This window comes from Schistocerca piceifrons, chromosome 2 (genome assembly GCF_021461385.2).
Source record: "Schistocerca piceifrons isolate TAMUIC-IGC-003096 chromosome 2, iqSchPice1.1, whole genome shotgun sequence".
In the NCBI taxonomy this organism is placed as follows: domain Eukaryota; kingdom Metazoa; phylum Arthropoda; class Insecta; order Orthoptera; family Acrididae; genus Schistocerca; species Schistocerca piceifrons.
In genome coordinates, this window is record NC_060139.1 from 807,106,526 (window position 1) to 807,119,060 (window position 12,535).

Consider the following 12,535-nt stretch of genomic DNA (forward strand, 5'->3'; position numbering starts at 1 on the left):
AAACAGTTTTCAAATGAGAAAATAACTTTAGTAATGAATACTTGGTATTTTTCATTTGAGTCAGTAGTATTCTAAATGGTTCGTATTTTAGATACTTTCGTTTCGACACCTACAAAGCATCAGTATCAATACTTTTGTTTCGTTACCTATAATATCGGTATTGATAACGAGTATTTCGTAATTGTACAGTATCGTAAGTAATATGAGACTATAGGTGTCAGATAAATCGAGTGGTATTTTATATTTATTTGTGGTAACAATACCGCAAAATAAAGTGTTGCGTTTTTTTGTATAAATGACTAAGACTACTGTCTTATTATGCACATAGAAAATGTAACTGTGGTTGACTCGAGGACGGATGTCCTCTTAAACGGAACGACATGCAATGACGCATTTCGTAGTGAGCCGTCACTTGGTTACGGCATTATATGTCGAAACAGCAATCGTGATGAATACATAAACTTAGTCTTGGCGGAAAATGTTGCTCCTTTTAAAATAAACTATTGTTGCTGTAATTGTTAGGATTGTGAGATCAGACTTTCTTAATATAAAAGTTATCTCGGTATTGCGCCGTGCCATAATGCAAAATAGCTGTTACTGAATAAAACCGACGTTTCAGCCCCGGCTCCAGTGGAGGACTTGTGATACTACACTCTGAGGAAGGTCACTACAATCCTGCCCGAAATGTCAGTGTTATCCTGTGACTGTTATTTTACAATATGACTTGGGACCACACCCAGAAAACTTTATGTTAAATATCGCTCCTCATTTCATAGAGTTAAAATCTATGCAGTATCAGTACAGTACGCAGGAAACCCAAGGGCAATGGTAAAAGTTACATAACATGTGCAGTGTATCATAAACATGTTAGATTTCGTACACATAGACAAGTAATATTAAGTATATACCCACTACCGTGGAAAAATGATTCGAATGCTAATTTTATATAAAAGTGGGTAGCATTTATGGAACATTGCATCGGTACTTGCAGAAATTTGGAGATATTAAAAACTGGAATTAGACGGTATCATGCTCCACAATAATACATTTTATATTATGTATACAAATATTATTTGCCTGAAATTTCAAATTTCATACAACCATGAACGCTTGCTACGCAGCCGACTGATTCACATTACACTGCGTTTTTTTCAATAGCAATGCTATCCATTCCTGAAAGATTCCGAGCGCCTCCCAGAGAAGTCAGTGCAGCTCTGGTAGCTCCATGCTGCTCTTACTGTGAAGTAAGGACTGAAGATCTCCAACCTACTCATTCCACCCAGAAAGTATCTCAAACAAATAATACAATACAAAACAAATATTTGCACTAATACAGAATATCCTGTGTATGAAAATGACAGTCCACAGTGTTATTTAAACCTCATAAACATAAAATGATAATAATAATAATAATGTTAATCACAAAGACGCTAGCTCACATATACAGGGCGATTCCGTGATGATGTTACAAACTTTCAGGGATGATGGAGAGGAGTTAGCGTACCTATTTGAGGCAACTTATAACTCGAAAGTTATAAGCGATAATCATTCTGATAACGCTGACAGTGGAATATATGTACCATACTATTGTTGCTAATACTTTAGGGTAAGTAACGTCCAGTAATGGTAGTATGCCCCAAAACAAGAAAAAAAAGTCTGATAAACATGGACTGTAAAATTCCTATTCTAAGAGCCATGGTAACTTGTTCATCTTTGCTAGTATTGAAAACTTGTTCTACTGAACAAATGCCGAGAGCTTTTAAGGTATGCTCAATTGGATTTTTTCCCTTGTTTCGGTACGTACTACGTTTCATAATATTGATGATGAAGAAGAACTCATAGCTCTTAAGATATGCGTTTTAGAGCCCATGTTTACTAGACATTTTTTCCTTGTTTTGGTCCATACTACCACCTCTGAAAGTTATCTTCCCTTCAGTCATAGCAACAACAGTAACGGTACACATGTTCCACTGTCAGAGGTCCCAGAACGATTTTCACTTATAACTTTCGTCCCAATTATTTGCAGACCAAGGTCCCTTACCTCCAACAGGTACATTTACCCTTTTCTGTCATCCCAGAAGGAATGTAACGTCATCACAGAATTGCCCTGCGTACGACTATGAGGGAACAGAAAACTTGGCATCCCTAAAGCTTATAGTACCGAGCGAGATGGCGCAGTGGTTAGCACACTGCATTCGGGAGGACGACGGTTCAATCCCGTCTCCGGCCATCCTGATTTAGGTTTTCCGTGATTTCCCTAAATCGTTTCAGGCAAATGCCGGGATGGTTCCTTTGAAAGGGCACGGCCGATTTCCTTCCCCATCCTTCCCTAACCCGAGCTTGCGCTCCGTCTCTAATGACCTCGTTGTCGACGGGACGTTAAACACCACTAACCTACCCTAACCTAAAGCTCATAGGAATAATACCGAATTTAATTACGTAAAATGTTTGTGCCTTCACACTTTAATAGCCAGGAAGAAGACAGGAACATAATGATACATTTATGTGGTGGTTAAGCAAACGTCGAACTTCCGTCGAATACGAAAATGAATCGAAATAACTCACCTTCTGTTAGTTTTACCTGTAAATGCGCAAGAGAACCCTCTACTAGCGCACAGGCTATGTGACATTTTCAGACAGCTAGTTGGTTGCAGAATATGGACAGACATCGAAATTTTGAAAGGTCAGTTACACAGGGTGTTTTCAGCTTGAATTAGAACGGTTATAGTCAGTAACAACCGTAAGTTAATGCAGGCCACTAGGTCGCACGGCTAAATAATACGGATATGATAAGTATTATCTTTCTTCCAACCAAATGTAGTAACAGCAATATGGTTATAGCTCTTATGTTGTGGAGATGTAGCGAGACATCATTTTCCGAATCCTCTTCAGGCTCCAGATTCAGAAGTCTTGCACAAATTTCTCTCACGTTCTCTGCTATCCGCCTGCAACCTTACCGTCCCCTCTACCCACATCTTAGCCTACACAGTACACCACGTAAAACACTTCCACAAACTTCCAGGCAAAATCGTGCAGCAGCCCTCTACCGCCGTTCGTCGTACATGTACAGTGCTCTGCAGTAGACTGTTTCAAACATTATCTAATCGGAAGTATCCGGTCACCTCTTAGTGGACATTAATATAGGGGATATGTCAACCCTTTGCTTTAATGATGGCTCGAACTATGCTGGGTACACTTTCAATGAGTTGTGTGAATGTCTGTGGAAGAATAGCAGCGAATTCTTCCGTAAGAGCCGAAACCATAGAAGGTAGCGATGTTGGACGCTGGATCCGGAGCGGAGTCGACGTTCTCTAATTCATCCCAAGATGTTCCAATGGGCTAAGGTCGGAATTCTCGGCAGGCCAGTCCATTTCAGGAATGTTGCTGTCTGCCTTACAGACGCCGCTTTATGACAGTTTACATACTGATCACAATGATACTAAACACTCATTAACAGCCGACCGCTGCGGCCGAGCGGTTCTAGACGCTTCAGTCCGGAGCCGCGCTGCTGCTACGGTCGCAGGTTCGAATCCTGCCTCGGGCATGGATGTGTGTGATGTCCTTAGGTTAGTTAGGTTTAACTAGTTGTAAGTTCTAGGCGACTGATGACCTCAGATGTTAAGTCCCATAGTGCTCAGAGCCATTTGAACCATTTGAACCACTCATTACCTCCACAACCTCTACCGTACGCAGAACACAATGCTGTGAAATGTCCCCATATCCATCCGCATTTAGCGTTTTCTTAAGGGCTATAAGATGACCACACTCTAACCTCGATACAAATACAAGTAACACCACCTCTTCCCTACTTCTTTGTTGGCACTACGTATGATGGCAGATGACGTTCTCCAGGCATTTGCCAGACTGGAACCCTCCCACCAGTTTGCCAAAGGGTATGGCGTGATCCATCACTCCGAATCAATCGTTTCCAATCGTGCAGCGCCTAGTTGTATCACTCTTTACAGAATCTCAAGCGTCGCTTAGCACTGAATACAAAAACGTGTGGCTTATGAGAAACTGTTCTATCATTGTACCGGATTCTTTAACTCCCGACGAGCAGTTATTGCGCTAGCTGAACTGCTGGTAGCGCTTTGAAACTCACGAGCGATTCCTTCCGCTGACTTCATGCGATTTTTAACAACCAACCTCCTCAGTGCTCGATAGTCCCAGTCCGTCAGCACATGAGATCTGCCTGGCCGTGGTTTATCTATGGTTGTACCTTAGTGCTTACACCTCATAATCACATCGCCAACATTATACGTGAGCTGCTTCAGAAGGGCTGAAATGTATCTGCTGGATTTGTTACTCAGGTGACTGCTCGCCATTCGACGTCACCGAGCTCTCCTGACCGCTTCACGGCGCTGTTTAACTGTTCTTTACTGTCAACGCAACATTCCGCGCCTCCTCATATTGTACTGAGTCCGCCTCTCGCGACATTTAATGGTCAATTCCCCGTACACCTCTGATCAGATAGTACACTCTGAGAATGAAAACACCTAGACATCACGAAGGAATTATCCGCATTGGGCGGAAATCGGTAGATGTGATGTACGTGTATAGACAAACAAACTACTGCAATTTTTATAAACGGGTGATGTATTTAAGAGAAAGAACATCACCAATTGAGCAAGTAAATAACGTGTTGGTCTGCCTCTGGCCCTTATGCAAGCAGTTATTAGGCTTGGCATTGATTTACAGAGCTGCTGGGCTTCCTTTTGGAGATATCGTTCCAAATTCTACACAACTGGCGCGTTAGATCGTCACAATTCCGAACTCGTTGGAGGGCGCTGCCCATAACGCCCCAAATGTTCTCAGTTGGGAAGAGAGCTTACCGGCCAATGTAGGGTTTGCTGAGCAAGGAGATAAGCAATAGAAACTCTCGCCGTTTCCGGGCGGGCATTATCTTGCTGAAATGTAAGTCCAGGATGGTTTGCGATGAAGGCAACAAAACGGAGCGTAGAATATGGCCGACGTACCGATGTGCTGTTAGTGTGCCACGCATGGGAATCAAAGGGGTCCTGAAATGACATCCCGGACTATAGCTCATGGATGTCGGGCCACACGACAGGCGACAGTCAGGCTGGTATCCCACCGCTGTCTAGGGCGCCTCCACACCCGTCTTTGCTGGTCATCGGGGCTCAATTCGAAGCGAGACAAATCCACGTCATTCAACGATATTTTAGGCCGCAGAGCTGTCAGGAGACGCTCCAGACGATGGTGAGATACCAACTGACAGTAACTCGCCACACAGCCCGACAGCCAGGAGTGGCGGTCTGGGGTGGCATTTCTTATCACAGCAGGACCACTTTGGTTGTCATCCGCGGTGCCCTTACACACAGCGATACTTCGACGATATTCTACAGCCTGCTTTGTTGTCTTTCATAGCAACCCATCCTGAGACTACGTTTCGGCAAGATAATGTTCGCCCCTACACGGCGAGAGTTTCTACTGCTTGTCCTCGTGTTTTCCAAATCCTACCTTGGCCAGCAAGGTCACCATAACTCTCCCCAGTTGTGAATGTCAGGACCGTTATGGGCAGGGCCCTTCAACCAGCTCCTGATTTTGATGATCTATCGTGCCAGTTGTACAGAGTTTGGCACAATATCCCTCAGGAGGGTATCCAACAACTCTGTAAATCAGTGCCAAACCGAATAACTTTTTGCATATGGGCCAGAGGTGGACTAACGCGTTAATGACTTGCTAAATTTGTGAAGCTCTTTCTCTTCAACAAATCATACAATTCTTCTGAAACTGTAATAATTTGTTTGTCTGCACATGTACATCACATCTACCAGTGTAAATCATATCTACCGATTTCCGTACCATTCGGATAATTCGGATAATTCCTTCGTGGTGCGTCGTTTTTTTTGTCTTAGTGTGTATATATTCCTCCATTTAAATATACAATTAATCGCACTGGAAATATGCTGCTAATAACGTCTAACACCGCCTCTAGCCCTGATAAAGACCTGAAGAGAGTCTACAAGTTTCTTCAGGTCCGCCGTCTCCAGCTGAAGCCACTCCCATTTTACCATGTGGAGAGGATGTTGACTGCTACGGCTCAACCACTGTTCCACATAGTTCTGATCAAACGAGGAGGCGCAGAGGTTAGCACACCGGGCTCACATTCGGAAGGACGACGTTCAAATCCCCATCTGGCCATCCAGATTTAGGTTTTTCGTGATTTCCTTAAATTGCCGAGGTGGTTTCTTTGAAGCGGCGCAGCCGGTTTCCTTCCTCATCCTTGGGGCCCATATGTCCATTCGTCTGTCTACAAGTCCCGCCCATCTTAAATTCATTTCCATCATTGGGTTGGACAAAAATATGGAAAATGCGCGAGAAATGCATACTTGAACATAAATTTAGATGTTAGCCAAGCCTGCAGATTGCGCTGTTGTATTTGGCCACGAACTTTACCTGTGCAGTGACCTCAACACATTGAAAATATCAGTCGTTGTCAGAACTGAGTTCTATGTAATTGTAAGTGCACTACGTCGATGCTCAGTGCATTCGAACGTAGACAAATTGTTGGTGCTTATATGGTGATTGCTTCCGTAACCAAGGTAGCTGAAGTGCTTGGTGTTTAAAGAGATACCGTATTGAAGATTTACCGCATACAGGGAAACCGGTCCAAAAATGGTTCAAATGGCTCTGAGCACTATGAGACTTAACTGCTGAGGTCATCAGTCCCCTAGAACTTAGAACTACTTTAACCTAACTAACCTAAGGACATCACACACATCCAAGCCCGAGGCAGGAGTCGAAGCGGTCGCGCGGTTCCAGACTGTAGCGCCTAGAACCGCTCGGCCAGGGAAACCGGAAAGCATATGCTAAGTCACAACGCGGACGAAAGTGTCTGTTGAGTGATAGTGACAGACGGTCATAGAAGATGATTGTGACGACAAATAAGAGGGCGACCGTTGCAAAAATCACCGCAGAACTGAATGTCACATTTGTGAACTCTTGTCAGCATCAAAACAACACAAAGGCATCTCCAGGAGCAAAGAATTGCAGGGCGAGCTGGAATTCCAAAGCCAATTCATCAGTGACGCAAATGCCAAATACAGGAAAACGTGGTACCAAAGCTCTCAAATCTGGACTATGAAGCATTGGCAGAAAGTCGTTTGGTCTCATGAGTCTTGTTTCACACTGCTCTCAACTTCTGGTGTTTAGGTCTCAAGACTGAAATGTGACTGCGATTGTGTGATGATTTGGGCAGCTATATAGTGGTATTCCATCGGCATCATGATTATTCTCCAAGCTTGCATTACTGCCATGGATTATGTAACCATTTTGGCTGATCAGGTCTATCTCTTGATACAATGTTTCTTCTCCAGTTATTATGCTATGTTTGCAAGTCGACAGGACCCATATTCACACAACTCGCATCGCCCAGGATGGTTTCGTGAGCACGAGGCCAGCACAGTGACCAGATCTCAATACTACTCAGTGTTTGTAGTCTTCTGTGGAGAGAAGGGCGCGTGGTCGCTGTCCATCACCGTTATCAGAACTGCAGGATGAATGGTATAAGATTCCCTTGAAAACCCTACAGGACCTACATTTTAGCCATTCTGAGACTACTTATAGCTTTTTTCAGTCCAGATGGTTTTCCTACGCCGTATTTGGCTTGTTTGTTTTCGATGGTTCCATATTTTCATCCTCACCGTGCACATCTCCTCCTCCTGTTTCTTTGTTTTCCTGTCTCTCCTAGTACACTGCCCACTCTCATCAATATAACCACCTGCCAAAAGGATGAATAAGCACCTTTTGGACCGCGGGCCGCAGCGAGACGTACACGAAGAGAGTCAGTGAGGTTCTGGAAGGTACGGACAGGGGTTGGAGCCATGCCCACTCCAGAGCCGTGGCCAACTGAGCTACATGTCTCAGTTAGGATCCAAGGCGCGAACAGCCCAACCGAGGTGGTCTCACAGACTCGACTGGGCTCAAATCCGGGGAGTCTGGTGGCCAGGGGAGTACGGTAAACTCATCCCTGTGCTCTTCGAACCATTCACGAACACTACGACCTGTCTGATGCATTTAGGCGTGGACATAATCCCCAGACATAGATGCATACATTTGTTGATCTATTGTGCCTTCCATCATCAGGATCACCCAGGGAACGCCCTTCGATGTGGAGCGTCTGACGATTGTTGCAAGGTGTCTGCCTTCAGACGTTTCACACTGTACACGCATACGGCTACCTGTCCGATGGAGCATAAACGTGATTCAACTGAAAAGGCCACCCGTCGCCACTCAGTGGGCCTTCAGTTGCGGTATTGGTGTTCAGATTCCATCCTTCACGGCCGATGAACAGTAATCAGCATTAATGCATGAACCAGACGCCTGTGGCTGAGGCCCATATGCAGAAACGTGCGCTGTACGGTCGCTGAGGAGACAGTAGTGGTAGCCCCCTGGTTCATCTGCCAGTCAATTTCTCAACAGTTGCGCGTCTACTCGTCTTGTTCACATCCCCGCAGCCGTCGTTCACATCTGTCTCTTGCCCGTGGTGCTCCTCAGTCGTCTCGGCGTTGGTTTTAGATAGCGCCATTTTGCCGTGCACGGTATACTTTAACTATAGCGGCGCGCGAACAGTTTACAAACTTGATCATTTCGTAAAAGTTTCCACCCCTGGCCCTTTTGGACTTTAGATAAATTGCTCCGTTTCCGCATTTTGACGACTGCACTGTTTCTCACGTCCACCCGACACGACTTATACGCCCTCCACTGCTAATGCTGCCACTTGCCGTCTGTAAGCGGTTATTACTAGTCGATGTCGAACACAGGCCTTGGTCACATTAATGAGACTGGACCATGTACTTCCCAACACGCATCTCTCCATTGATCGCTGAGTAAGCCGAAGTTCTTAACGATATTTTCTAGTAAAAGTCCATGTTTCACTGCGACAAGTCACAAGTGGTACTATACATTGATGGTAAACTCAGCGTTTCAGACACACTGCTATCGTAGTTTTGAAAATTCTAACACAAGCCCTCGGACACTTTCAGTTTTCTGTTCATCCTGTGGCGTTCTCTTACACAAAACTCACAAAATGGTTCCATCACTTCATTTTCAAATTGTACAATTCTCGCTGTGTTTTCTACACATTATCACAGTTGACTTTCAGGCTCAGTTTCAAGCTTGCTCTTTTAAGTTCTTCGATTAGTCGTTGGGGTTTATTTACACTAGAGATTATCTGCACTAGAGACAAACGGTGCAGTGTCATCTGCAATACGAAGGTGGTTCACTCTAGTTGTAAATCATTAACTCTGTAGTTAAAGACTACCACTTTTGTATATTGTGTGGTGTGCATAACTGCAAATATGCGCGGTAAGAGAAACCAGCCTTTGTACCACGTTAACATTTTTTCGAGTAGTCTGCTATATCATCTCCTTGATCTTGTTAGGATATTAAGTTTTTCATGAGCGAGCTTACTTGAAGCATGCAGTAGACAGGACATGGCGGCAATGTTATGCCAAGGTCGTTAAATAAGAAACGTTGACCACCATTAGCATTCCTACTAACAACTTGCATTCCTTTCTTCGTGATCTCTTTCCTGCCACAGCGTGTATTTTCCTATTGGACGGTTACCAGCGACATAAGGTAGCGGGTACAGTTGCTTGTAGTACATGATCATTTGATATCCAAGTCACTTCATTTGCGTGGTATCGAAACTATCAACTACTTTTCACTTCACAGTGATTTCCAGTGTACGAATGTAGATGAAGACTCGGGATGCAGTCCAGTGCCTGCTCTGCTCAGAGATCATGAACAGCGTCCTCATAACCTACAAGAATTGCGTGTGCTGCAGCAGAAGAGAGGCCATAACGAATTGCAGCTGTGTGGTGACCCAAAAATCGGTGCGAACGGTGAGCAGCGCTGTACGTTCTTCTTCTTCTTGGCGCGTTTCCCACGTTTTCGGGGTTCCACACGTGTCAGGCATTCGTGCAGCTTGGATTTGGCAGTTACACCCGTAGACATACCACCTTCGAGCTGTGTTGCATGCGTCTTCATGTTATCACTCATTTCTGGAGGTTTTTTTGGAAAAGGAAATGTGAAATCAAATGGAGACACTTAGAAAGGCCTGTGACTCTCTGCGTAAGAACCAGATCCTCCTGCGTGAAGTACCAACTTCGTTGCAGGTCAGCCTCGATATCATCCCATGCAAACAACCAGTCCGCACGTTCCGCAATACGGTCATGTCTGGAAGAGAATGAATGCTGAATGCTGTACCATATCTTTCACTCAGTAATTCTCAGTTGGTACTACAGAAGGATCATTTGGCGTAGCAAACAAGTAAGATTCGAGTTTAAAGTCCAGTAGACATCAAGGTCATTAGCGACAGAGCACAAACTGGAAGTGTTTCAAGGGTGGGAAAGGAAACTAGCTGTGACATTCAAAAGAACAATTCCGGTATTAGCCTAGAGCGATGTAGGGCAATCACAGAAAACCAAAGAGTGGATGGCTGAACGCGGATTTGAGCCGTCGTCTTCTCGAATGAGAGTCCAGTGTGCTAATAACTGCGCCACCTCGCTCGGTATTTGGTGTGTGTGTGTGTGTGGTTTGAGGTTTTGGTGTGGCGGTCTGTTATCACGATGTCGTACAGTATCAAGTGTTCATACTCCCCATTAATCTTAAAAAAGGTAGTGTGAAATAAGCAAATGAACTTAGATTTACTTCGGAAAATGATGGTGGACTAATTTCTAAAGTATCTGTGATATTTTCATTGCGTAAAGGTCCATACCAACGGTCGTATAAACAATTGAAAGCAAAATGGCTCTAGGTAATACACTGGTTATTAACTATTTATAGCCGATGGCCATCTTCATCCACAGAAAATAATTTTGCACTCTGACAGACAATAAGAATCAATGTATCTTCTTCTTATTTTCCATTGGTCTTTATCACAAAGTCGGTCTGTTAATGCAGATTTGACATGTTAGTTGTGTAAGGTGGCCAGATGCCCTTCTTGTTAACCTCCACATCCCCCCACCCTTCCATCCTCCGAAACCTAAACTGTGTAGCTCATCTGTTTGCGTGTACAGTTAGCCCTGTGGAACTCGGACAATATCTTCTAAAAGTTTGAGAATGGTGTAACTGAGGCGGGACGTGGTATTCACTTGGTCGTAGGTGAGGAAACGCCTAAAAACAGGCTGGCCCTCGTTATACCTGAATCCCAAAAACGCCGCGTTAACGCGCGCGGCTATTTCAGTGATTAATGTACGTCTTGAAAAATCAGTTTCCTCAAATATAGTCGAATGCAAGCAACTTAAACTTAGCTACTTGGGTTGAGTTTGTAAGCGACCCGGCAGGGATAAGCCATTCACGCTTCCTGGCCACGCCAACGCTCTAAACGCAGCCGTTTGTGTTTGTGATGTTAACGGCAGCCTATGTATGGGACGGTGTCCAGTTACTGCTAGTATCTAATTAACAGTGCGGTATGACACTGCGTGTAGGATGGAGCCTCTTACTTGTTCTTGGAATGTAAGCACAGGTGTGAAGGGGTCAACTGGAACGCTGATGACATTAGCCTACAGTACAACGCCGGCCACTGTCACTTCCCAATGTCCTACATATCTAGATACGTCATAATTCGACCAGCCGCTCAAATGGAGACCCACTAAATATCGTTAACGTCGGTATGCAGCAGTATTTTGGAACATACATTGTGTTCGAACATTATGAGTTACCTCGAAGAAAACGGTCTATTGACACACAGTCAGCATAGGTGTAGAAAACATCGTTCCTGTGAAACGCAACTAGCTCTTTATTCACATGAAGTGTTGAGTGCTATTGACAAGGGATTTCAGATCGATTCCCTATTTCTGGTTTTCCGGAAGGCTTTTGACACTGTACCACACAAGCGGCTCGTAGTGAAATTACGTGCTTATGGAATATCGTCTCAGTTATGTGACTGGATTTGCGATTTCCTGTCAGAGAGGTTACAGTTCGTAGTAATTGACGGCAAGTCGTCGAGTAAAACAGAAGTGATATCCGGCGTTGCCCAAGGTAGTGTTATAGGCCCTTTGCTGTTCCTTATCTATATAAAGGATTTGAGAAAAAATCTGAGCAGCCGTCTTCGGTTGTTTGCAGATGACACTGTCGTTTATCGACTAATAAAGTCATCAGAAGATCAAAACAAACTGCAAAACGATTTAGAAAAGATATCTGAGTGGTGCGAAAAGTGGCTGTTGGCCCCAAATAACAAAAAGTGTGAGGTCATCCACATGAGTGCTAAAAGGAACTCGTTAAAATTCGGTTACACAATAAATCAGTCTAATCTAAAAGCCGTAAATTCAACTAAATACCTAGGTTTTACAATTACGAACAACTTAAATTGGAAGGAACACATAAAAAATGTAGTGGGGAAGGCTAACCAAAGACTGTGTTTTATTGGCAGGACACTTAAAAAATGTAACAGACCTACTAAGGAGACTGCCTACACTACGCTTGTCCGTCCTCTTTTAGAATACTGCTGTGCGGTGTGGGATCCTTACCAAATACGACTGACGGAGAACATCGAAAAAGTTCAAAGAAA